We start from the raw sequence: 27,958 nt of genomic DNA on the forward strand, positions 1-27,958 counted from the left end.
TGTAACCTGCTCTCAGACCTTATGGTGAAGGCAAGTAAGAAATCAAATGAAAATAAATAATAATAACCAGCTTTGACCAGCAGGTGAGAAATCCTACAAATAAATTTAAAGAGGGGAAAAATCGAAATTGAGCCTGTGATGAGAGGAGGGTGGTTTTATTGGTGGATGACTGGGGTGTGAACAATACTTACTGAAGTACTTCTATGCTGCAGAAATGGAAATAAAGGGGGGGGATGATCATGTAGAAAGGCACAAGGAATTGGTGTTGAGTATAAGAAAGGGATGTGGGTGGCGCTGTGGTCTAAACTTGCTGATCAGAAGGTCAGCGGTTCGAATCCCCACGACGGGGTGAGCTCCGTTACTTGGTCCCTGCTCCTGCCAACCTACCAGTTTGAAAGCACGTCAAAGTGCAAGTAGATAAACAGGTACCGCTTCGGCGGGAAGGTAAACGGCATTTCCATGTGCTGCTCTAGTTCGCCAGAAGAGGCTTAGTCATGCTGGCCACATGACCTGGAAGCTGTACGCTGGCTCCCTCGGCCAGTAAAGCGAGATGAGTGTCACAACCCCAGAGTCAGCCACGACTGGACCTAATGGTCAGGGGTCCCTTTACCTTTACCTTTATATGAAAGAAACCTGTATTCTGAACAAGTCTGCTAGTAGGAGACTACAGATACGGACTAACAATGCCCTCGTTTCCCCATTATGGGGATTTATCTGGCACATTTTGTGATGAGATGTGAGGTCGCTTGCTTCTGGTGATACTATAACTCGAAAGCTGATTGAGCTGTCTGTCGTTTTCAGACACATCCCCTGCAGTTTTCCTTGTATGCAGCCTGTTGCCTTGTGTGGACCTTTGCTTGATCACTGTTCTGAGAAGAAGCCTATTTTTGTCTCTATTCTTCAAAAGTATTTCATCATGGAGGCAGCAGATGAGAGATATAGTTCATTGCCAGCTAGCACCACAACCAACAAAGTCATCCAGAAAATCTAAACACATGACAAAACTAGGGACTCAGGTACATTAGTAAAGAAAATGTGTTTTATACATGTTATAGGGTAGAGCTTTAGGGCGTCACATGTTTCCACAGCTACAGGATGGAGAGATCTGACAGTGAATCTCCATCTTCTACATCAGTGTGGGAGCTCCAACGTACCCCTTGGCCCATAGGATACCTTCCCAGGGGCCATAGGATTGCAGCCTTAAGTGGCTGTCACTGTTTTAATTATTTTGCATTTGTAATCCTGTTTTCTATATGAGATGCAAAGAGCTATTTTGGGTACTCAAAATTGACTCCAGGAGCCCCCAAGTGCTTGGACATGCCAAGCAGAATTGATGACTTTTTCCTCTGAGGGCTTATCTACACTTTGTATTCTGCTGTTTCTTTCTCCTGGGGAAAACTTCTATCTAGTGCTCAGCTGGAGCAAACAGCAATTTGGGTTCCCCCTGGATTGTCATTTGTTCCATTCTATCGCTGAAGAGCGGGTTTTTCCTTGGAAAGGAGAAAGGCAAGGGGAAAACTGCTCAGACCCATGCCTAGAAAGTGATGTGTGGGTCAAGCAGAGAACCGCTCAGACTCACACTTTCTAGTTGGGGTGAGCTCTGAATGAAAGACCACATTGCCATTTTGGAAACTGCTTTTGCCCCTATCCCAAATATCAATACCACCCAGTAAAGTAGGCTGCCATTCAAGAAAGGAAGTCCAACACTCACTTTGGTGTGCAGACATACTTGTGCAGTTCTTTGGACCAAACCTAAAAGTCTAGAAAGACTTCAAAAAAAGAAAACTAAATGTTCTAATACTGGCAAGTGAGAATATATTATTGTGGTGTAGGAAATCAGATTAATAACAGAATACTGACTAGACTTTAAAGGCACATTTTGTCTGACACCTGTACCTTGGAGAGTGCTAAAATACTGTTTTACATTCCACCCCCCCCAAAAAAATCTATCCATGCCTAAAACAAACCTTTGTTCAAAGTATTTTGGCTTTTAAATTAGCTTGTCTCTTCCAATCTAGCAAAATTGTTTCTCTCCCAATAAAGAAGCTTACCTTTCCTTGCCATCAAAAGAACTTTTCTTTAAGAGAGATCAAATCTCAAAAGTCATTACAATGTCTTTTGAGCAATTTTCTTTTTGCACAAAAATTGCTGAAACAGCTGCATGAACCCTTTTTTTCATGTGGAAAGAGTGCAATTAAACAGTATGTGTAGTAACAGTCTTTCTCAAAAATTTAATGCATTCATAAGTTTAAGCCTCACATTCCTCTGTTTTGGAGACAGAGACAGCACACACACTATACATTTAAAGCACCTTTAAAACAAAGACTTAATGATGTAGTTTGTTGAGGGTGCTGGGAACTGTAGTTTTGTGAGGTGTAATCTGTACTTCCCAGCATTCTTTGGGGAAAGCCATATGCTTTGAAGGTGACTGAAAGGTGTGTATGCAGCCACAGGCATTATGAAACGTGGGAGATTTCAGAAAATAATGATAGGGTATTTTAGAAACTATTTCGACTTTTAAAAGCTATAGTCCTGGCCACAGACTCATAATACCCTCCTCGACCACCACTTCCCCCTCTCTGTGTTCCTCCCTTCTTGCTCCCATGCCACGGTCATTGCTATTGTGAAACCTGCCTTCTCTTTTGCTCCTCTATGCCCCCCCCCCCCGCCGACTTCATGCAAATCCAGGATTATGATGAGGCAATGCAAATCCTCCAATGTGGGCAGTGCAATGTCATCTTTACATTGTTATTATATAGAGGGAATAGAGAAAACACCCACCCTCCTTTGTATGCCTTGGTGATGTTAGTGGGGTGTATATTTTTCAAGGTGTGGAACACTTTGCAAGCTTAATATGCAGCGTCTTGTGGGGAAATATTGTAACCAGCAGATGTGCATCTGCAAGAGCAGTGTGCCTTATGAAGAGAGTCCCTTTTCCAGAGCTGTGATTAATGTTCTTAATTGCATCTCATTTTCCCCACAGCTGGCAGATGAGGTGATGCCTCTCATTGTGCATTTGTGAGGGGGGAAACACTGCTAGAGCATTTTGTCACCATAGATTCATTCACTTAAGAGGTTGCTAATAAGCGTTTTTCCTTTCTCTTCCACTTCCACTGCTTGGAAAGGACAAATTAATTATGGGGAGAACTCTATAATTTGAAAATATAAAACATTTTGTATGGCAAATGTGATCTTTAAAACACAAAGTTTAGAGATTCGGCTTAATTCACAACATTAAACTATTGTTATACCTTTAACACTGTAGTACTATAGCCTTCTTTTTTTACAATTTCCACTCCTGCTACTACCAAGGCAACACCCTCCACCTTTTCCTCGTCAAGTATGAGAAGTCTTTACATATTTGAGAATTAAGTGCCAGTGGAGGCACTCATTACAGATGTGTGAAGAGGCTCTCAACAGTGAGTGAGCAAGTACTGTTCCACTCCTGCTGGTGTACGATTGGCATCAGTTTGCGGAGTGCCTATGTCTGTGTAGGGCTCCCCCAACCTGAAAGGGTCCTGGGCCCCTGACTGATTGATGACGCTTCCTGTCCTTACATATGTATGCAGGCCTGCTTCAAACTTACACCAGGGACACATTGCCCAGGAGCATAGCTAGTGTGCACATTTGTATCTAGGAGCAAGGCTGTCCTGATGACCCTTGAGAATGCCTCCACATGTTTGTAAAATATAGATAGGGCTTCTGAAAAGGAGAACCTCTGTTGGACCCTGAGAAATTGGAGACAATCTTGGCAAATCTGGAGTGTTCACTCAGAAAAGGACGTAGCACTTCCTTGTGCAGCTAGCCAGAGCCAGTAGTCTGTGTCTGCTGTCTGTTGTGGCTGCAAATGGGTGGGCAGGGAAGGGGTCGGCGGCAGGGAGGGGGTGAGTGGATGAGTGACGGGGTTGGTGGGATAGGGGTTGCCCCATGTTTCCCTCCCAAAATGTTGGGGTGTGTGCAAATCAGACAATTTTGGTTTCTCTCTTTAGTTCAGTTTGTAATAAAATAAAATAAAATAAAATGGTCCTCATGAAAATCCACCAGCATTTCAGTGCAAATGTCTTCTAATCCACAATTCATTGTATGCATTTCCCCCAAATATACATGTTTTTGCAAAACAATTCCGCCTGATGTAATGCATTTTTTTGGGGGGCAAATTATTTTCACTAATTGTATGCATTTCACCCATGTGTGTTCTGTTATTTGTATTGTTAACGTGTTTGGTGGGGAAGTCCTTTTTTCCTGGCTAGGTGACAGTTGGTTTCATGTCGCTGTGGGACCTTAACTTGCAAGCTAAGGAGGGGTTGGATATTAAACTCCCAGTGTACGAAAGAATGACAGAAGTTACACATATTCTGATTGGTGGCTGCACAAGCCTGACAATAGGCCAGGAGCACAGCGCATGTCAGTACGCCGCCTCATGGCTTGTCACATGAGTGACTGTGGGGTGAAGCCCTGAAATAGGTGGGGAAATTGCCACGCAAACATCCCATGCTTTTCCGGATTAAAGGGGAGGGAGTGCAAACGATTTTTTTCCCCTGGCTAGAAGTAACACAGAAATAAGCACTAAACTTGCACTCTACTTCATCACAACCCATTAGTTTTCTGGAAGTGGCTTTCATGTCATGTGAAAGCTCAAATATAATGGACAAAATAAAAGTTAAGGAAATGTCAGGAAAATGGAATAAATGGCCATGTGAATGCTGCCATAATACTGTGATAAACAAGCATTAATATCTTTGTTGAATATACCGGTAGTAACTATTTCTGACTGGCTTTGTACCACGCTTATTTCCCTCCGTTACCAGGGCTATTGGCAAGTTAAGGGTGTAAGTGATATGGTGTGCTGGCAGTGGTGCAGGAAAACTATTATTAGAGTGCAAGTTGGGGTGTGTTAATAGCGTAGGTAAGAAAATACCTCCCTCTCTAGACGATGCCAAACTCAGACATGTCAATACAGAGGACTATATAATACAGCAGTCTATTAAAATGGCATTTAATTAAATTGTTAGTTATTTTTATGACAGCTGAGAGGTTAGTTTGCTGAACTTGTCAAACTAGCATTGACCAAAGGAATACTATTATTTCTTGGAAGGTGTGTAAGGAATTAGGCCAATCTTTGCACAAATACAAGGTGTAAATGAAACTGGAAAGGTGCCCAATATGCCAAAGACATGCTTGGATGCCATTATAATTCTCCCCATGGAGAATAGTTATTCTGCAGCTCTAATTTTATTCCTATACAGCTAGCATTCAAGGAATTATAGTAGTATTTTTGAACTCTCTGTGTGGCTGGAAGAGTTGACACTCCACCAGAAGCTCCTTCCCTGATTAGTAAATGTCTAATTCCTTCTCTGTGTTGATCCCTCCAAAAGCAAACAAAGCTATGAATCAGAATTGCAGCAGTCAAGGAAAGGAAAATGTTCATAGACTCCCAAATCAGACATATAATTACAATATAATACTAGCTGTCAAGTCTTTCACAAACAGCAGACGTATGAGTGAATGTTGGGGAAATACTCCTTAAATATTAAGAACCTGAGCAGGCAGCAACTAATGTCACTCTTGAGACTGCTATTAATCAAGCTGGTAAAAATAAAATCTACAGAAATGGGCTTCAGATTTTAAAATTGGAATTATGTAAATATGTCAGATAAGGGCAATATGGCCAATGTCACTGGAATGAACAGTTTAAAGGGCCTTGTCTTAAAAATGAAACCATATGCAACACCTTTGAAAAACATGGCTTGGAATTTCAGTACCAAGTTGAAATCTCTCACAAATATTTCATTAATTTGCCATCCCGAATGCTTTGTTATTGAAAGGTACAGCATATCCAACAGGGACATTTTGTTTCTTACCATGAGAGAATGGTGATCATTTTAGTTGCCGTGATCTTGCACAATTCTGCTGTGTGATCCCGCCCCCCGAAAAAATGCTTTTGGGAGGTTGTGATGCCACGTGGTGCTCCCAAAGCTACGCTTTCAGGCTCCAAGCCCCTAACTGCTTTTTTTTTGGGGGGGGGTAGGGGGACAGCAGCAAGAAATCATGTATGATCACAGCAACCAAAATAGTCACCGTGCTCTCATGATTAAAAAAAATAAAAGGGGGGGGGGGATGGTGTCTGGGAAGATGGTGTCCCAGATTTTGGCCCCTGAAGGAAATGTTTGTGGAAAGGCTAATTTTGCTGGATTTCTGCCCACCCAGATAGATAGAAGATAAAGGTAAAGGTACCCCTGACCATTAGGTCCAGTCATGGCTGACTCTGGGGTTGCAGCGCTCATCTCGCTTTATTGGCCAAGGGAGCCAGCGTACAGCTTCCAGATCATGTGGCCAGCATGACTAAGCCATTTCTGGTGAACCAGAGCATGGAAACACCGTTTACCTTCCCACCGGAGTGGTACCTATTTATCTACTTGCACTTTGACGTGCTTTCCAACTGCTAGGTTGGCAGGAGCAGGGACCGACCAACGGGAGCTCACCCCGTCGCGGGGATTCGAACCGCTGACCTTCTGATCAGCAAGCCCTAGCCTCTGTGGTTTAACCCACAGTGCCACCTGTGCAGATAGATGATAGATACACACAAAAAAGGACCTCCTGCAGTCCACGTAACATTAAGCGATGGCCCATAGCTCAGTGGTTGAGCCCCAGTTTTAAACATCTTTAGCATCTCCAGTCAGTGCAGATAATACTGAGCTCCCTCTGCTCTTGTTATTTTATTTTTTTGCAATAAACATTTCTCTTTAAGGAGCTGGCTATGTTCCTTCTCTCTCATCACTCACTGAAAGAACAGGACAGGATTTGAAAGGCATGTGCGGTTTCTGCTAAGCTCAAGTAACAGCATGTGTGGCAACATGTGCCTGAAGATGGCCCCTTAAAAACAGAACGCAAAAGAGTTGACCATTGTTATCCCCCCACCCCAGATGAATGCGGTGGCAATTGAGGAACTAAATGGAAAAGAAATGGATGCTACTGGAAACATCAGCAGTCATTCAATTGCTGGGATGGGCGATGCCTGTGCAATTATTAGGACTGCTTCCTTTGCATCAGTGGCTGTCAAAGCACTCTCTCCCTGTCTTTCCTGCTTTGTATTTCAAAGGCACTGGGAGAATGTACTGAAAGGAGAAAAGAGTTTTGTGCTCGTTCCAGTAATGCCTTCCAGCACAGATGGTCTGCAGCAAATGATGAGGCCTTTCGAAACATCTAGCCCAGTGAGCTAGTGAGACAAGGCCCCTCGCAATCCGCCATACTGTGGCACACCACCTCAATTTCTGAGTGGTGTGAGATTTCAGGGGTTCCAGGTGCTTTCCAGGTTCCAGGTTCGGTTTCCTTCAAAATGAGAGACAGCAGAAACTGTGGTGTCTGTATGATAGATGGTTTATTTACCCATATGTACAACCTAAGCCTGCGATGGAGGGGTTTGCAACTGTAACACCCCAACACGGTCTTTCTTCTCCCATAGCTGCTGCCTTGGATTCAAGCAGAAATCAGGCATGGCTCTGACTCCCTGGCTTCCCAGCCTGTTTCTTCCAGCTTCTAGTTCACACAACTCAACTTCCAACCTTGGCCTTTGTCCTTCTAACTACCAGCGAGTTGAGAGAGTGAGAGGGAAGGGAGACACTGAGCACAGAACCACGTCCTTTGCTGCCTTAACGGCCCATACTTTGAAGGCCCTTACCCTCAGGAAGCTAGCCTGGCTATTCCAGGAATCAAATCTGTGCTGGATCCAGGAATTAGAAGAGGGCTCAGGGATACAGCCTAACCCCCCCCCCCAACTCATAACAATACTTGGAGATGCTGTAGCAGCTAGTACCTGAACTACATGGGGAAAATACATTGGAGATGATGAGAAAAGGGCAATCTGTCCATTTTGGTTTCTCATTTTCCCAATCTTAATTAAATTCAGTTCTTCACATTTCCAAATTTGTTTACGATCCTTAATTTTTTTAAAAGGTCCTCATGGAAATTCTTCAGCAGTTTAGTGCAAATTTCTCCCCGTAGACACAATGTTTCGTATGTAATTTTGTCTAAGATAGACAGTTTTGCAAAGCAGTGTTCCATACTGCAATGCCATCTTGCATTTTATTTTTGTTTAGCTATGCATTTTTATGCGTGTATTGCCCTAGTTTGTGCATTTTCATATGGATTACTTGGCTGGAGCGTCGTACTGCAATTGGTGGAGAAGTATATCTGTGCAAAGGGCCCGACAGAGTTTAATTTAAAGGGCTGATTGAGTCATCAATTTTTGACACTTTCCTAAGGCTTATACATATTTTCTAGCACTAGGTGGAGGTAGACAGCCATGATGAGGGAATGCTTCCCAGAGTCAAATGCCATAAAATGACATATCATCTGGTTAACAGACAGTGAAGAAAATCATTTGAATGAAGTACCACTTCTGCTACCTAATTTACTGAAGGATATTGATGGCAGCTGACCTAGTGTTCACAGCGCTAGGTTCTATTCTTTTGGACAGAGATCAGGTTGTATCATCCAGATGTGTACACAGTCTGATGAAATCCAGAGGGAAATGGGAAATTTAAAGGAGCCCCAGATAATGGAAGCAGATTTCCTGTTAGCTTTCTGCCTTTTAACAGGGCAGGTTATTTGTCCATTAAGCCCAGCCCTGGCAAGACCCTCTAGGGTTGTTAGGGCAGAGGTCTTCCTCATCAGCTTCCCCTGGACCCTAGAGAAATGGCAGGGATTGAACCTGGGGCCCCTAAGGTACGTTTATGGGGCTGCCACCTTATGCCCCAGAGGCAAAAGTAGAAAAGCTGGAACTGAACATGCTCTAGGCCTGTATTTTGGGGACTGGTTCCAAGGTGGTTGGCAGACAGAGAAAAATATACAGTGAAACCAAGAAATAAAACCAGTTAATGTTCCATCCCTATGTGTATTATACATGCAAAATGTGTGCTCTGTCACTGAACTATGACTCTTCTCTTGTGGTTCCTGCTCTGCACTGGATTGTTCCTAGTACAATTACCTTCTTGTACCCGCACCAACTTCCTGCCCATTCCTTCTCTTTGTCATCCCTGTCTCCGATCTCTTATGTGTGTCTGCGAATAGAAACTGCACTGGTGACCTATTCCTGCCCTGAGTTTTTGTTTTGGTAATTTCAACCTATTGACTTGCATGCAGAAGAGAAACCATGTCTGAAAACTCTGGAGAGCAACTCTCAGGCAGTCCTGAGGTAGATAGACCAATGGTCTGACATGGTATAAGCTCCTTTAACTTATGCTTGGAGTGACAGCAAACAAATTTGCTCCAGCACTCCATCATCTGTGGCTGCCCTTCAAATATTTGAAGATGCAGTTGAAGGGCTCTTGAGATTGGGCTGCAAATCCACAAGGAGAGAGGCAAAATCTAATGCAGATGTTCCAAATGGTTATAGAATAATTGCTTGACTTTGTTCATTTTAATGAAGTACCCAGCTTCTTCTAATTCCAGCATTTAAAAATCACCTACAATTTGCTAGTGAGTGTAAGAACAACCTAGACAGAGGCATAAATCCAAAACAATTGTTGCTGGGTTCACGACCCTCTATAATAGCCCCCTTTGTCTTTTTTGAAACTGCCTTCCTGCAGTGGCCAATATTTTAAACCCACTGCCCTGGAAATTAGGACAAAACTAGACTGAGGGTGATGCTAGATGTTTCTGCATTAGTGTTGAAAGCATCATTTTACTTAGTTAAAAAGGACCACTGGTTAATTCTTACTGTCTTAACAACCTGCCCAGTAACCTTTGTTTTATTAGATTTTTGCTTATTATATTGTAAAAACATGAAGACAAGAATAAGTGTTGAAGTAGTTTAGGACATGGGTGGCGCTGTGGGTTAAACCACAGAGTGTAGGGCTTGCCGATTGGAAGGTAGGCGGTTCGAATCCCCGCGATAGGTTGAGCTCCCGTTGCTCGGTGCCTGCTCCTGCCAACCTAGGAGTTCGAAAGCATGTCCAAGTGCAAGTAGATAAATAGGTAAGGTACCTCCGGTGGGAAGGTAAACGGCATTTCCGTGTGCTGCTCTGGTTTGCCAGAAGCGGCTTAGTCATGCTGGCCACATGACCCGGAAACTGTATGCCAGCTCCCTCGGCCAGTAAAGCGAGATGAGTGCCGCAACCCCAGAGTCGGCCACGACTGGACCTAATGGTCAGGGGTCCCTTTACCTTTGAGTGTTGAAGTAGTTTGAATTTTAAAATATTTAGTTGCCCTGTTTGTCTTATGCTGTAACTCAGGGACAGGGCATGCAATCTGGCTGGACCCAACCTATCATTTCAAGTTTATAGAAGGTGGTAGCAAGCTTTTGCTTATTCCTCTTTCTTTCTCTTAGGCCAGGGCATGGGTGGGAAATGGGATCTGGCCCACTGGCACTATTTTTGCAAACCTGCAGGTGCCAAGTTGGACAGGTGGGTGGTCAATCAGTTGACATCACAAGGACATCATGGCACAGTGACATCATAACAATGACAGGCAAAGCAGTGTGTGCAGCACTCCGCAAGCACCAAGAGCCAGCTGATTGTTGCCAGTGGCGAAGCCATGCACACAGAGCTACCCAAATGCCAACAATCAGCTGATAGCTGGCATTTGAGAAGAGCAACACAAGGGGGATCAGTGGTTCCTGCAACACCACTTTTGTCTAAGCCCCGTCTTTACACCTGACATCATATATCACATCTGGAAGCCATCTGAAGGCAGCCCTGTATCAGGAGCTTTTTGATGTTTTTATTCTATTTTTGGATATGCTCGTCTAAGCCACCCAGAGTGGCTGGGGAAACCTAACCAGATGGACAGGGTATAAATAATAAAATCATCATTATTATTGATTATTAAGTAGGGTAGGTAGGTGTGGCTTGGCTGAATTGGCTTCATGGACCACATGGAAACTGCTGGGCCTAAACAGGCCTATGGGACAGAGGCTCCCCACCTCTGCTCTAGGGAAAAACAATCTGACTCAAATTTTGGATATTTTAATGTGGTATTATCAACTCTCTCCCCCCTTTAATTTCCCTAAGCCACATCAGGCAGAGATCAGGAGGAAATGTCATGTGGCATTTTCCAATATAGAGTTGCATTGTACTGAAAATTTAGATCTAGATTTCGTCTTGCTTAGAGAAGACCCATCAAAATGAATGGGACTGAAAAGTATTACTATCTTACGATCTATTGATTTCATTGTCCCTATAGTTCACACACATTGTAGAACATCAAAGCCCTTCATCTTCCGATTGAATAGCTGATGGTCCCCACCTGCTGTATCCACAGGATATCCTAGATTATTTAAACTGATAGCGGGGTGTTTAAGGCACACTGGCATTTAAGCTAGCAGCTGGACACAAAGCATGTCTGAAATACTAATACTAATAATAATAATAATAATGCAAGGCTCTTTTTTTATTATATAGCTTGGGAGCCAAATGAGATATTTTGAGTGCAAATGCAATGTGACAGCAAAAATAAATGAGCGAATAATGAAAATAGAGTTTAAAAATGAATATTATGGGCTACACAGACAGGGAGAAGAGGGCCTTGCTTCTAAGGAGTCCTTTATTTGCAGTAGATTACAAATTAGCAGTAGCCCAAACGATAATGAGCCTATTGGAATGTAAATGAGCTCATTATTAATTTCTACAAGCTTTAAACCAAATTTAGAATAATAGAAGGAGGAGGGCATGCATTAAAGGTACAGGAAGAATAGAGTCCATAATTATTTCCATTCATTCCTCAGTCTAGAACTAGCTGGATTGTTACCAGAGAATCTTAGGTCTGCATTGCTGATTCCTGCCCTTTGCTTAAAATTTGAGAATCACATTTCACTTAGGAAATGGCAACAGCAACAAAAAATGCAATAAGAAGTAGATATGTTTAAGGCAGGAGCATCCTTTTGCCATGGAAATGCTGCTTAAAATGGCCTTTGGTTGCAGAAAGATTCCTATATAGATGCGCTCGCCACATAGAATGACACATTGTGAGTTGCCATGCCCAAGAAGCTGCCAGGAAAATTAAGGTGATTTAAAACATGATGTTTCAATATATGTGCTGAGTATGGGGAAGGTGACCAGCAACCATGGGGAGACCAGTTTTGGCATCATCCCTGATATTGTATGCTCTCCAGTCCCCAGAAAAAGGTAGAAACATCTAGTGGCAGAAGTGGACCAGTTTATATCTGCATCAGGTGATGGATTGCGTGCATTAATAAGCTATTTTCTACAAGCAGTTATTTTGTGTACAACTTCAAACACAACACTTTCTCCAAATGCTTTATTCAAATTTTCAGCTGTAGGTGGTCAGGTGTTCTGAGGAGAGATCACATATGTTATGTACTGAGTTGAATAGGATCCAAAAGGCAGCAGTCTGATTGGTCCTAGAACAATAGGATTCAGATTGCAGCAGTCTGATTGGTCCTAGAACAATAGGGTCCAGAATGCAGCAGTCTGATTGGTCCATAGGAGCCACCCAATCCAGCTCCAGGTGGAAGTGAATCTGCAACCTGATTGGCCTACAGGTGAATCCCGGAATTAGCCAATCACGTGGGGCCCATTGTGTAAATAATGTATATAAAGCAGACATTCTGGGGGAACTTCCATTTCTCCTCACCACTATGAGCTGAATAAAGAGCATGAAATCCACTCTCGACTCCGAGTATATTTCAACATAGAAGTTCATAATTTGGAATATGAATGTGTCCAGCTCTTAATGCTCAGTTGTTTTACAAATCAAGCTTTATTTTGGTGGTGATGATGAGGGCAGATGAATTTCCACCCCCATGGTTGCTACTGGGAATTCCAGTTCCCGGGGACAACATGAATAGGTAAATTTGATTTGGCAACATCTGTGTGTAATCATTGACATTGTGAGCCTCGATGGAAATTTCACAAACAGATGAACTATTTTTCTGAATGCTCAAAACCATCCTGTGATCTTCGGATGAAAGGCGGTATTGAAATTTAACAAATACATAGTAATAATAATAAGAAAAATGCTCATAGTTAACAAGCCACTTCAAGTTTGAGCTGAGAAGAGCTTACGTTATTAGTTATGAGTAAGCAAGCAGTAAGAAATCAAATGATGTGCCTGCATGTGCAAGCTAGCTTTGAAAAGATAAGGAATGATCACTTTTTTTCTGTACATGAATTGCTTTAGCCTTTTTTCGCAGAGTTGCGATATTAAGATGTTAGTCAATTGAAGGAGAGCTTTATTGGTTTTTTTATTAAGCCCCACAGTTTTTGCAGCTACAATTCTGCTCCCTCTCTCAGCTCTAATAGTTCAGAGCTTGAAGATTATTACAGCGACAATAGATAAGAAATAGGAATGGCAATCCTGCAAAGCCCTTTTCATTCACATGCCTTGGGTGGGGGGAACAAACAAATTCTGCAGTTCTGCGAAGTGCTATTAGATATGGGTAAGCATTTTGGGTCCTGCTCCTTCACTCTGCTCATTTACACAAATGTCTCTGGTGGAATACTTGCAACATCTCTAAAATATGTCCAGACAGATTTCGTACCACGAGGGCCACTGTGCTGGTCCCAGGGGGGATAAGGTACTATTACCGTAGCCCAAGATCAGTCCAGAGTCTCTAGCAGGGTAGACGATCACTAGATGAGACGCGAGGTCCGAGACAGGGAGCCGGGCGGGGTAACAGGAACGCTGGTAGGGCAGAAGCAGGAAGCCAGGCGAGGAACAGGAACACTGGTAGGGCAGAAGCAGGAGTCCAGGCGAGGAACAGGAACACTGGTAGGGCAGAAGCAGGAGTCCAGGCGAGGAACAGGAACACCGGATAGTCAGGAACAGGAAGCCGGGCGAGGAACAGGCACATTGGGAGTGCAGATCAAGGACTGGGTAAAGCAGGTACTCCACAATGACGTTGCTCCCGCAACCTGGGACCGGGCTGCCTGACCTTTATCTTCTTCTAAGGCCCGCCTCTCTTGGCCTTAAGGCGAGCACTCCTTCTGGGAGACACCAGTTCCCTTCGCCTCTCTGCCCTAAGCCTCTGCAGATCAGGAGAGGCCGAAGGGTTACTGGGCCCCAGGGGAGGCTCACCTGTAGCCACTGAGTCTTCCAGCACCTCTGGGGCCAGAATGGTTTCACCTGGTGCCTGCTCTTGAGGTTCCTCAGCATCTAGGCCTTGCCCCAGTTCAGCCGGCCCTGGAGGCGGGGACTCCTGTGCCGGCTGGGATTCCTTCGGATCGCTCTCAGACTCGGAATCCCAGGCCATCACAGCCACTGTTCACCAGGATGCTTCAGTGAGCACCTTATTCCATCTTCAGCTGGTTCTAGATTCAGACACTTTGCACATCATAAGTCGAGCTGATATCTACCAGGAGCAGGGCCTTTTCTGCAGTGGCAGCTACCCTCTGTTGTCTTGTGAAAGTCAATGAGACTTGTGACTTCCATACACAGTTCAGATTGCTTTCTGAAGCTTTTCACTGCATCCTTAGCGTCTCTCATATTTTTTTTTAAAGCACTGATGGACTTGATTTACTTATTGTCAATCTCTTCTTCCTCCCTTTGTCAAACTGAACACAATTTTAAAACAAAGTTGCTTCCATCGGCTCTTCTCTAGCAGGGGAGATTTGCAGGCGCTGTGCAAACAGATGCAAGATTGGATGTCGGCCACATAGGAATGATGCCCAGCCCTGAATGATATTGAAATGTAGAAAGACAGCCACGGTCTATTTTTGGTACCAAGCTGAATTTCTTCCAAGCTCGTTGTTTCACTAGCTAGTACACTGCATCATTGTTGTTCACCTTGAAAGCCAGGTATGGTTCCATCACCGTACTAAAAGAGAAGGCAGGGAAGAGAATGGAGTCTTACGGAACTGTACAGACCAAGGATACAGCATTTGGAAGCAGGCTGCTAATCTGGCCAATGGATGCTGTCACAGTTCTGGACAAGCTGCGTGAGACCCTTTCTCATGAGACTCACCCAGAAGGGCCATAGCTCAGTGGAGAGAGTGTATGTGTCAGGCTTCAGGGAATCTGAATCCTCCCACGATAGCAGCCAAGAAGCAAAGAAACAGTCAAAGTTCTCAACACTTTATTTATTACTATTCACAATGATAGACGAAGGATTGCAGTCTTCCCTAAATAATGGCGTTGCTCAAAGTAAAGTCCTGCCCCCCTAAATCTCTCCTATTCTACATCACCCCTGCGTCGGCTAATCTGAGCTTTCTGCCTCTGAGCTCTGTGTTCTACTACCCCCAATGCACACCTGGTCCTGGGGTGTGTGTGTCAGGAATGCTTTCCAAAGACCCTGAGTCTGTCAGCTGTCCCTCCCCTGCTTCTTCTTTTTGTTCTTCTTGCTGTTCCTCTTCCAATATTTCCCAGCTTCTCTGCTCTGCAGCCCCTGAACTATGCCCTTCTGCAAACCACTGTTCTAAATCTATACAGTCATACCTCGGGTTGAAGTAGCTTCGGGATGAGTATTTTTGGGTTGCGTGCTGCATGACATCATGCGCATGTGCAGAAGCAGTGAATCGCGACCCAAGCACGCACAGATGTGTGGACGCGGGTTGTGTTCGCTTCTGGAAGCAAACGGGGCTCCAGAACGGATCCCGTTCACATCCAGAGGTACCACTGTACTGTCCTCCTGTTCTTGGGAAGGTTCATGAGAAGGGGGGGGCAGTCCCCACCATTCCTCCTCAGTCCAGCCCCTGTATTGCTTTGCATACAGAAGGTCCCAAGTGCTGACTATTCTCTTGCCTCAAGCCTTCTATTGTCACCTTACTTAACCCCTTAGAACTTGACCCTGAACCTACTCCTGGACCATCCAGATGCATACATCGCAGAGACTGACTCTTGCTGAGGCCTAGCAGTGGGATAAAAATACCCACTGTGGCAGCTGCTAAGCTGTGGCATTCCCTTTCCACTAACATGCCTGTGGCACTTTAAACGTATGACTTTCCTTGTATGCTGGAGAGGCACCACTTTACCCTGACCTTTGACACCTGAGGGACAAATTTTTAGGATCCACTCTATTCTTCTGATTATTTTAGGAAATTTCAAGATTGTATTTTTTCCCTTCCTGTAGCCTGCCTGGGGATCTTATGGTGAAGGATGGGTAAGAAAACCAATAGCTAGACCAATTATTGCTCTTAATAATATTGCCACGTTATTCAACAGAGTTGGTCATGATTCCTTAAATTCTGCCATGCACTCTTCCGGCCAAGAAATATGTATGAAAATATGTAAACTGGGCAAAAATGCATACTTAAATGTGTAGGAGAAATTATTAGGAGAAATTCTCAATAAACCTTCATTTTCATGAAGACTTTTTTATTTTTCAAAAAAATTGCAAAGTCATGTGGAAATGTCAAGTATGTAAATGTGAGGTACTGATGGAACATGAAATTGACAGATGCAACCATTCTTGTATTAGGCTTTGGTATATAGTATCAGGATTGCCAGTTGACCGTTGACCAGCAAAAACCTGTGCCTTGACCTGTAGTGGGTATGAGTTACTCGTGCGTAAACTGCCGCCTCTCTCGGCTAAATTGCCTTGTTCCACGATTCTGACTGCACAGCCCATCCCAGCGTGGCTGCCTCAGTCGCTAGCAGAATCCGTCAGTGGGCGTTTCTTAAACCTCTTCCAGCATAAAAGCTGTTTGACTCCCAGTCTCCTCCTCCTCTCACTGCGCGGGAAGTTTTCTGCGCAGGGAGGGCGTGGGTAGCGGAGGACCTGTGCTCTCCTCACTGATGTCCAGTGAAGAGTCCTGGAGCCCTCTTTCCGCTTCCCCCATCTGCCCCCCTTTATCCCTGGTGTTGCGCTGATTTCCTCCCCCCTGTACTGAGCTGCTTCTCCCCCTGCTGCTGGGTCCTTCGCCAGCATCGTTTGGGAGCCTCCCCTTTGCCTCTCGCTCTGATGTCAGTTCCCTGACATGACCAGTTAAAAATCTGGTAGTTCTATGTATGGATCATTACACTTTCTGACTATGAGAAAGAGAGGGAAGGTGTGAGAGAGGGAGAGATTGCTACCATGATTAAGAAGATCTTTCTGGTACTTTATAGATATATTAAAAATGATAATATGTGAGATCTACAGCCCAAGCAACCTTTTAGTCTGATTTGGACAGGCAGGCAAAGTAATAGGAATACCAACAAACAATGGAAGGGGATATAAGGAGAAGAAAACAAAAAGGAAATGGCAAAGGACAATCACACACAGGGGAGCAATCCCTGCACAGGATTATAATTTGTTATTTACTTTGCGATTTCACCATTTCTTCCATGGCAACCAGCAGTCAGAAGCTCCTCTTCTGCCTGGGAGAAATATGATTTCTTTGGACACGGAACATATGTACTAGATAGATATAGATAGATTTGTTGTACATCAAATACAAGGAAATATTTTTACACAGAAAAGCAATTAAGGCTGCAATCTTTTGCACGCTTACCTTTGAGTATGCTCCATTGAACACTTCTGCATAAACACATAGAGAACTGTGCTGTAGGGAAGCCATATCCTCTGACATTCAGAATATGAAGTGTGAGCCCATGGAATTGTACTGAGTTAAACGAGACTTGCACCTGGGTAAATGTGTATAGGATTGGAATCTAAAAAGATAAACATGCAGTGCCTTAGATCCAAATGTAGCCAAGAATACAGACACGGACAAGAAAGTTTGGGAGGACATAATTACTGTTGCATGCAATGGAAACATGGATCAATTCCTAGCATTAACATTTTTTAGTTTTGTCATTTTCTCTCTATAAATGATCCCAGAATGTCTCACTTTTTCTTAGGATGTCCCTATTTTCATTGGAGAAATGTTGGAGGATAGGGAGTTATGCGACCCCCGAGCCAAGGAAATAAGTAACTTCACAACCTTTAGAAGTCACATGAAATCACCCCTGTATAGGGAAGTTTCTTAATGTTTAATCTTTTATTATGTTTTTATATATGTTAGAAGCCACATGCCCAGGGCCAAAAGAGATGTGATTAGGATCTCCTGTTTTTTAAGAACAATCTTTTCCCTTATACTATTTCCCCATTTAAATCCTATCCTGCCTCAACAATAACTACAGGCCCCTGTAGTATGCTTGAAGAAGAACTGAGACTCAGGGCATCCCTTAGACTGATTCCCCAAACTCATAAGAGTTCTCATTGGGTGGGACAAGTTGCAAGATCCTATCAGCTACTGGTTCTCTGACCAGCTACAAACTGGATTGTGCTTGGAACTTGAGTTTCTTTTTCACTCTCTGAATCAGCAATTCATTTTAGAAGGGACTTCTTGTTTGGGTTTGCTATCTTCATGCTTGAAGCATTAAACATTAGCCATAAATCAAATGAGTGCTTAAACATTTATATGTGCATACTATGCATACATTTTTTTTTAAAAAAGGCTGCATGCCTATTAGAGACAGAAAATTAAAAATGCTAAAAATATGCTTGGCTGTGACCTAGTTCCATTACGGAGAATCAATTTCTTGCTTGTCAGCATGACCAACCAAAAAAAAACCATTAAGGAGGAAAAATATGGATATTTCTTATTTTAAGTAGAGCTGTGTTAATGTGGCATATTTTTAAATTTAATATATATATATATATTTCAGTATGAAAATATATCCTAAAAAGGTCTACCTTGTATTTAATGCTAGGATTCCTTCTCCCATAAAAGTAAAACCTAGGGGGGGAAATCACAGCATTTGTTAGAGGATCACTTTGTTCTGTTGATGGAAGTAAACTATTAATCAAGTGCCAGAAAGACTGAAGCCCAGTGGCTGGTAGAACATGTATTTTGCCTGCAATAGGTCCCTGTTTCAATCTCAGACATCTCTAGAAAGATCTGGGAAAGAATCCTGTCTGAAAAACCTACCGATCAGTGTAGACAATTCTGAGCTAGATGGATCAGCCTTCTGACTCGGTATAAAGGTGTTTCTTAGAAATTTTAAAGAACTGAACAACACATTATTCAATAAATAAAACAATGACTAAATAACTGAACAAAAAGGTGAAATAGACAGCAACAAAATCAAAGCTCTGCCTAACACCTGACAGTTCAGGAGCAACAATGGACTGAAGGATGTTCTAGCCCTGCAAAGCTTTTCTTTCAAGTTGAGAGTAACTTCTTGCAGAGTGGTAGATCCACCATTCAATTGGTTCCTCCAAACACAAGCAATTACTTATATTGCATTTCGGTTTATTTATATTGAGTTTCAGTTTATCCATTACTGACTCCAGGCATGAATATAACATGGGAAAATGGAGATCAGAGTTCAGGGGTCCATGAGGAGAATTGGGACCTATCACCGCCCCACCGCCCCCGCTGCTACAGACATGTGGAACATGGTCTCTCATGCATACTAAGTGCCGACATCTTTGGTGTGATTTACAGTCATAGAGTTCACATATAAAATATATGAGATGAATAAATAAAAGTGTGAGGTTACAGTTGCTTCTGCTTGGAAGTAACCAGTCTTGCTGTTAAGCCCCGCCCCATAGTGCTTTGACACTGGCTGTGGTTTATGCAGCATTAGATGATATCAATTTAAAAGGCATTGTTGTCTTTTTTCATATCTGGTGCAAAATGTGGTGAGTCTCTTGCTCATGGACGGACAAGAACCTCTTTCTCAAGGGGAAGCAGGGGCGCCAACTATAGGGGGCGAAAGGGGTTTTGGCCTCCACAATATTTTTGGGCACGGAGCAGAGCCCCACCCCAAAATATTGAGGGGGCCACTATCCCCCACCACTGCCAGGCAAGCTCTTGTGCACCAGGAGGGACGTGCGGAGGGCAAAGAACACCCTCTGTGCACCCCAGTTCCTGCCACCCCACCAGGCAAGCATTTGGGTGCCAGGTGAGGAGGGGGCGCATCACGTGATGCCAGGCCGACTCAATGAAGGGGGCATGTTGGCATCCCTGAGGGAAGGGAAGAGAAGTGATAGGCATCAACCACACTGGAATATAGGAATATAGTGAGTCTCTAAATTCCTTTATCCTGGCCGACAGAAGATGAAAATACATTACTGAAAAACTATGGAAGCATCAACATTTTCAGTTGTGAGATCCTTCCATCTACAGTGTGATCAGAATGACCACCCCTTACCAATGCTGCCAGACAGGGCTACTCATTTTGTAGGCCCAGAGCAAGATTAACTTGATAGGAAAATGGAATTAATCACAAGAACAAGGTAAAGGGTGGAGTCTTAGTTCCAGCCCATAATAACTGGAGACATCATTTAATTCTGTCATTATCCATCAACACAGTACTCATGCAAATAAACCTCCTATGTACTTTTAGTTGGGAGTTCCTGAAGAGGTGTGTGGTACATCAGATGACAGCCTTTTGTAAGTCATTTTGTTACAGTCTGTGAATTAAAATCAATATTATTAAGCCAATCGCTTTACTGATCATTTGTATTTTTAAAATGGTGTTTTATATTTTATTGTTCTGCTTCCCTGATATTTAATGAGATAATGGCATGCAAATACTTCTATAAATAAGAAATATATACAGTTGTACCTTGGATCCTGAATGTCTTGTGAGTTGAATGTTTTGGCTCCCAAACGCTGCAAACCTGGAAGTGAGTTTTCTGGTATGTGAACGTTCTTTGAAACCCAAATGTCCGATAGGGCTTCCACAGCTTCTGATTGGCTGAAGGAGCTTCCTGCAGCCAATCGGAAGCTGCGCCTTGGTTTCTGAACATTTTAGAAGTCGAATGGACTTCCTGAACGGATTCTGTTTGAATTCTGTGGTACCACTCTATTTTCTAAATCATGTTGACTCTCTTGAGCTGTCAATGCCTTAGCAACAAGAGGACTTTCCTTTGGTGGGGTGGGGGCTTCACTGTGATTATTAGTATTTGATTTATATACAGTGGTACCTCGGGTTAAGTACTTAATTCATTCCAGAGGTCCGTTCTTAACCTGAAACTGTTCTTAACCTGAAGCACCACTTTAGCTAATGGGGCCTCCTGCTGCCGCCGCGCCACCGGAGCACGATTTCTGTTCTCATCCTGAAGCAAAGTTCTTAACCCGAGGTACTATTTCTGGGTTAGCGGAGTCTGTAACCTGAAGCATATGTAACCCAAGGTACCTGTACTGTACTGATTAATGCTAAAAGATGCTTCTAAGCATTTTGTAAAGTATAGAAACCAGTTAAACATTAAAATACAAATATCCATAATTAAAGTATGCCATCAAACAATCCCATTAAAATACCACAGTAATTAAAACAGGAGAGTTGGGCCATTGTCAGCTGCCTGTGCATTGAAATGGAAGGGACAACTGAACACAGAGACAATGGCCTATACAAGCCAGTGGCACTTTTTAACAATGTCATATTTCACTGGAGGCTTAAGCAAGATGGCAAACAGGATCTGTATGGCACCACCAATGAGCTCTCTCTCCCGAAACAAAACAGAAGACGGTTATTGTTGTGTGTGTGGCACCAACTGTCCTCCCAGCGGCTCATTATTTGCATAAAAGCAGGTAGTCTGCAAATATCAGAATGGTATCTGCATTTTTCACCTGTTCATACCTTCTTCATTCTCTTCTTCAAATCCTACTTGGGGTGTTTCTGAATGGTTTTCTCATCTTTAATATAAGCTAACACCTGCAATCCTTATTAACTGACTTACCTTACCAACTGGTCTCTTCAACAGTGATTGGGGGATTGCAGCCCTTATCACGAAAAGTCCAGTTCCGTTAGCCAATATTCAGCCAAGCATTCTTAAATGTTATCCTTGCCCTCCGTGCATATTTATGTAGGTGCTATTCATTTGAATGACATAAAAAAAATTAAAGCACTGTCAATGGGGTGCAAATCTGCCTTCTTTCTTTTTGGTTTAGTGCTTTTCATTAACATCTTTGTAAATATTTTTAAAGGAAAGCAAAAAGGAAAATTGGAATGCCAATCTTGGAGCGGCAATAGGCTCCAGGGATTCCAAGCACTTACCCAGGATTTGGTTTCCTTGTATTGAAGGTTAGTTAAGTTAACTCTTTATTAGAAGAAATAGGCCTAGGGAGCACAGCACCTCTTCTTTTGTAGACCTTGCCCCTATGAGGCAGTTATGGTGACTGAAGGTCATCACCATACCATAGCTGCCTAAGTCTCCTTATCTCTGGGGTCTTTCCCAAGCAATCTGAGACTATGCTGGCATGCCTGCCTTTCCTCCTCCCACTTCATACCTCTCTTGGTCCTGAGAGACCAGAGGGGGAAATGCCCATACTTCTTTACCAGCCCAACTGATCTCTGCTGCTTGGCATCCCTGCTCTCATGCTTCCACCTCTGTTTCTGGACTTCTTCCTGTCACAGACTCTCCCTTCTCACTAAACCCTGTTACCTCTTCAGCTTCTGATTCTTCTTCCTCCTCCCAATCTTCTCCCTCTAACCACTCATCAATGTCCCACCACCAATTCCCAGCATTTGAACTTTCTTCCCTTGGGGATTCCTCAGTTGATGCCTCCCACCATTCCTCTGTGTCCAGCCAGTCCATGACACTGTGGTTATATATATATATATATATATATATATATATATATATATATATATTGGTGTCCTCGGGTGTCTTCCCGTGTAAAAGATGGGGTGTCTAGGCAACGTTTCGACGAGGTCTCACTCGTCATCTTCAGGCTGGTGCTTTCGGCTTCTTGTTACTGGAACAGAGCAGGATCTCAGTGTTTGAGTTCCTATAAATACTGTAGAGGAGGTGTGGTGTATAGCCTCCAATGTTCTGGGCAGAGAGGAAGTTCCCAGGCTAGTGTGCCTTTTCTTCTTTTGTTCCTTAATTACTTGAGGGATATCTTGAGTGATTTCTTGAGTGATATCCTGAGTACCACTTAGGTGGGTCATTAGGTGTGGATTAGTTGCTAAGGCCTTTGTGTCTTGACCTCTTGAACTTTGTGAAGAGTTTTTCTGAGAAGATGGCTGTACTGAAATTAGTTGTGCTCTGGCTTGGCTTCGTGTATAGGGGCGAGCTGTGGTTTTGTGGCCTGTGCCAGCCAGATCTGTGTAGGGATTGCAGGGGGGTGCAGCATCCGGAGGTGCCACCATGGTTTGGCTACTGGATGGTGTCTGTAATTTATCTGTGGAGAGGGTCTGGGTTTGGATCTGGTGTGGTTGATTGGTGATGGCGTTCTGTGTGCCTCTGGCTCTGGTGTCAGTTTTTGTGGGGAGGGCTAATTTCCAGATGTCTGGCAAGCGGGATGTGTCGTCACGCTTGTTCATGTTGTGAGGGTGTTTCTCTATCTCGATGGCTTCCATGATTATTCTCTTGTGGTGATGTTCCATGTTAAAGAGCAATCACCAATCAACCACACCAGATCCAAACCCAGACCCTCTCCACAGATAAATTACAGACACCATCCAGTAGCCAAACCATGGTGGCACCTCCGGATGCTGCACCCCCCTGCAATCCCTACACAGATCTGGCTGGCACAGGCCACAAAACCACAGCTCGCCCCTATACACGAAGCCAAGCCAGAGCACAACTAATTTCAGTACAGCCATCTTCTCAGAAAAACTCTTCACAAAGTTCAAGAGGTCAAGACACAAAGGCCTTAGCAACTAATCCACACCTAATGACCCACCTAAGTGGTACTCAGGATATCACTCAAGAAATCACTCAAGATATCCCTCAAGTAATTAAGGAACAAAAGAAGAAAAGGCACACTAGCCTGGGAACTTCCTCTCTGCCCAGAACATTGGAGGCTATACACCACACCTCCTCTACAGTATTTATAGGAACTCAAACACTGAGATCCTGCTCTGTTCCAGTAACAAGAAGCCGAAAGCACCAGCCTGAAGATGACGAGTGAGACCTCGTCGAAACGTCGCCTAGACACCCCATCTTTTACACGGGAAGACACCCGAGGACACCAAAACCTGCATTCCTGTACCCGTGAAAATCTACGAAAGCATATATATATATATGTACACACACACACACACACACACACACACCCTGAGCATAGGATTGTGGGGGAGGGGCTCACAGCATTAACACTCACAATAGATCTTGCTTCCCCTCTAGATTTCCAGGTGAATCCCAAGTTCAGCTTTGCATCTGGCAAAAAGCAGACATCTCTCTATGTCTCCCATAATGCCCTGGACAGAAGAAATTCAAAGAAAACCCTGAAACAAATTTGCAGCCATTTATTAAATAGAGTAAAGATCAAACAGTAATAGGTTGTGGTTTTACACTGCTTTGAAGTTGGGCTTGGCAAGAATGGTTAAATTATTTTTTAATCTATTGACAAAGGTTATGATATAGATTATTGCTCCTTCTTACCCTCTTTTATTGTTAATTCATTTTGAAAGATAATTGCATTTCATTTGACAGATATTTTGTAATTCTAATTCTGATGATGTTCTACTTAAATTTGGATCTATCCCCTCCCCCTTTCAAGTAAAAACATTGTTTGAAGTTGGGGAGGAAAAAAGAAATTGGAAGACAGGTTTCTGCACAACCCAAGGCTACTTTGCCCATCACCACATTTTCCTCTGTTTACTTCTGTATTACCTCCCCCATCCAATCTTCCTCTTGAAAAGCTAAAAGCACAAAGGGTGACTTGAGGGTACACAAGTGTGCTAATCATATGTCAGAAAACACCCTTCTAATTTCTAAGCAGATGTTGGGTACCAACCTTTCAAGCTCAAATTCATGCTGGAGGTGAGAGAAAGAGGCGGGAGGTCTTTATTTTTCCACATCTTAGAAGCTAATTAAGACTCCACTGAAGAGGGTCATTGCTTCATTATGGACATACAGTGGGATTGCTTGGATCTGAGTGAAGTCCTTTCTCTCTCTTTTTGACCACTAAGACCACAAAGCCACATTGATCAGGTTGCATAAAGGAGAAGGGATGCATCCAGATCCACTTGAGGTTTTATCTTTAAACCTTCACAGCTTGCATCTTCTCTTCTTACTGTGTCGATTTGATGTGCGCTGAGCTTTTCTGGGTCACATGTCACAGAGCAGATTTTGCTAGAAGGATGAGCAAAAAGGCAAGGACACACTGTTCTGTCAGAAGATCAAACTACATTACAGAACTGTTTTAAACACAGCCCACTTCCTATTAATGTGGGGCCGGCGAGGAATGACTACCACACAGTGGCAGGGCCATATTTTAGCATTTGTGAGCATGGTATTTTGGGATACCATGATACCAACTTTGGGTTGTGACACAGCCACAAAGATCAGGGAGATAGTGTACATTACAGAAGATGGAGTAGCTCACTTTGCAGGATGGGCTCTTTGGCAGATTATGACTTGTTGATAGACCCCAGTTCTGACCTAAAAAATGCAGACCTATTGAATGAGCACCTCAGGTCCTCAGGTGAACCCACTCACTAAATTGCCCAGGACTCCAGGCTGTTCATAGCTACTTGCCTAATATGCTAGCATACCTACCTAGAACCTGTTGAACATTGCTAGAGGGCAAAGCATGATCCATCCATCCATCCATTCATCCAAACCATTCATTTAAAGAACATTTATGGTATTTTAGCAGTCATGGCTTCCCTAAAAGAACCATGAGAACTATAGTTTTCTCCCTATAGCTATAATTCCCAACACCCTTAAACTACAGTTCCCGAGATCCTTGCTGTGGAGATCCATTACTGTTAAAGTAGCATCAATGTGCTTTAAGTGATTCTCCATATATTTAATATGGAGGATAACATATTGACTTCCCAGACATGTCTGTTGTAAGGATTGAGATATAATTCTTACGAAATTCTTTGAACCCTTGAGATTGCTGCACAAATGCTAATTATTCTTCTTCATGATTATTCAGTGACACAGCTCTCTCTTGTCTTGCAGCCATTCATCAAGAGCATTCCTCAACAAAGCTTAGTGAATATTGATTTCTGCCTCTGCTGTAACCTGAGGTTGTGTGAGCAGAGGATGCATGGATTTTGGGTTATAGAGAAGAATATTGATTGCTGAAGTCCTTCCTGATGAGGCATAAGCAGTTTCTAAAAATGATTTCCCTGTAGCCTAATTCTTCACATCACAGTAAGTGACATGATATATTGAAAACAATATCTGTTATTGCACTGTTGTCCCTCGTTGATTTCAGGATTTCTAGCAATGAGGCTAAAATGCATAGAATCATAGAACTGTAGAGTTGGAAGGGACCTGGAGGGTCATGAATTACAAATCCCTGCAATGCGGGAGTCTCAACTACATTATACATGACAGGTGACTGTCCAAGCTCTGCATAAAAACCTCTGAGGAAGGAGAGTTCCCCCACCTCTTGTGGGAGTCTGTTTCACTGTCCAAGGGCTCTAACTGCCAGAAAGTTCTTCCTGATGTTAAGCTGGAATTGGTCGGGCCCTAGCCTCTGGAGTAGGAAAAAAACAAGCTTGCTCCATCTTCCATGTGACAGCCCTTAAGAGATTTGAAGATGGCTATCAATTTCCTCTCACTCTCCTCTTTTCCAGTCTAAACATACCCAAGTCTCTCAACTAGATTTCCTAGACTGGAGAAATTAGCACATCCATTAACTAGAGTAGCTTGAGAAACAAAGACCACCACACCCGAAATGGAGACCTACAGATTAGCATATGCATAGACTTGTAAAACCACATCTTTCATTTCATTTAAACACCCTTGTGACTTAGCCACAAAGATACAGTCCCATTTAATGATTACCTGTTAGGCTCTCTTCTCAGCTCTCCTTTAGCTTCAGTGGAGATTTCCATGCCATGTTTCACAGTACACATATAGAGACATTACAGAGTTATTTTTCATTTCAATGTACAATTAAACAATTATCCTTAACACTACTGTAATTGTGATAGAATTTAGGGCAAGAGCTTTTTAAATATCTCAATGATTTTGCTATCAATTTTTGACTTTATTCCTTTCTCGGTTACTCATGCCGCAGGTTTTGTGGGAACTGATAACATGTAATTTGTAATCCTATTTTATTACGAAAATATATTCTCACATCATGATCAAGGAACATGGGGAAGCAAAAGGTTAATGCACAAAGTAACAACTTCGGGAAAAGAAAAATGCATTAGTAGCTACCATTATTTTGTATAGATGAGTTTTAAGCTAAGCTTCTGAAGAAGTGATTTTCCCATGTGAACTAAAATCATACTTTAAAACCTTTTCAGGTCAATCCTTACATTTAAGGTCTGCTACTTGTGATATTTATGAATTCACAAAGACAGACATAAATGACCTGATGGCTAGTTTATTTACATAATAGCTACCTTAAAAAGGAAAGAAATAAGATCAACCCCAGTTTAGCTTAGTTTTAAAACTTGTACAAAGTTTTCTGGACCAAATTAAGGTTGGTGCAACTTCTGGATAAAGGTGAGTGAATATTCCCCCCGTACACACCTTCACAGTATTATAAGACCACTCAGTACCTGCCCCATCAACCTCTTGATTCCTAGATGAGATAGCCAACTTCCTTGCTTGCCATGGTCTCACATAATGCTAAACTGGCTAGCTGCTTTGCTCCTTCTCAATCCTTTTACCTCAGTGCAGTAGCTAAGCAAAGCCCTCCTAGCTACAGAAGCTACTTGGGACTCTGGTGACAGGTTGGAATCCAGGAGTACACCCAGACTATGAACCTGTTCCTTGAAGGGAAGCGCGAGCCCTCCCAGAACAGGCCAAGGCAAAACCACTTGGGCCCATGCCTAGAAAACACAGGAAAGTGGAAAACTGCTTGGACCCATACTTTCCAAGCACAGAACAAGTAGAAGGGCATACCCTCCAACAGACCACAGAGGAAAAGCAGGACATGCTCTTACATGAGCCATGCTCCTGGGTGAGTCACATGACTCATGTAAGAGCATGCCCACCAAAAGTGTGTCTTTGGGGGCCACACTCTCACTGGAGCCAAACCAGGACATCCCAGGGTCCAACCAGAAGCCAGGATGGCTTCTGTAATTCCAGAATGTCCCATTCAAAGCGGTACAGTTGACAGCTATGGAAATGTGGAAGAGCGCTTAAATAAGTTGCTGTTCCTTCAGATACTGATGTTTACTGAGGTAGCTGTTGCTTGAA

The sequence above is a fragment of the Podarcis muralis genome, chromosome 9, assembly GCF_964188315.1.
Source record: "Podarcis muralis chromosome 9, rPodMur119.hap1.1, whole genome shotgun sequence".
Classification (NCBI taxonomy): domain Eukaryota; kingdom Metazoa; phylum Chordata; class Lepidosauria; order Squamata; family Lacertidae; genus Podarcis; species Podarcis muralis.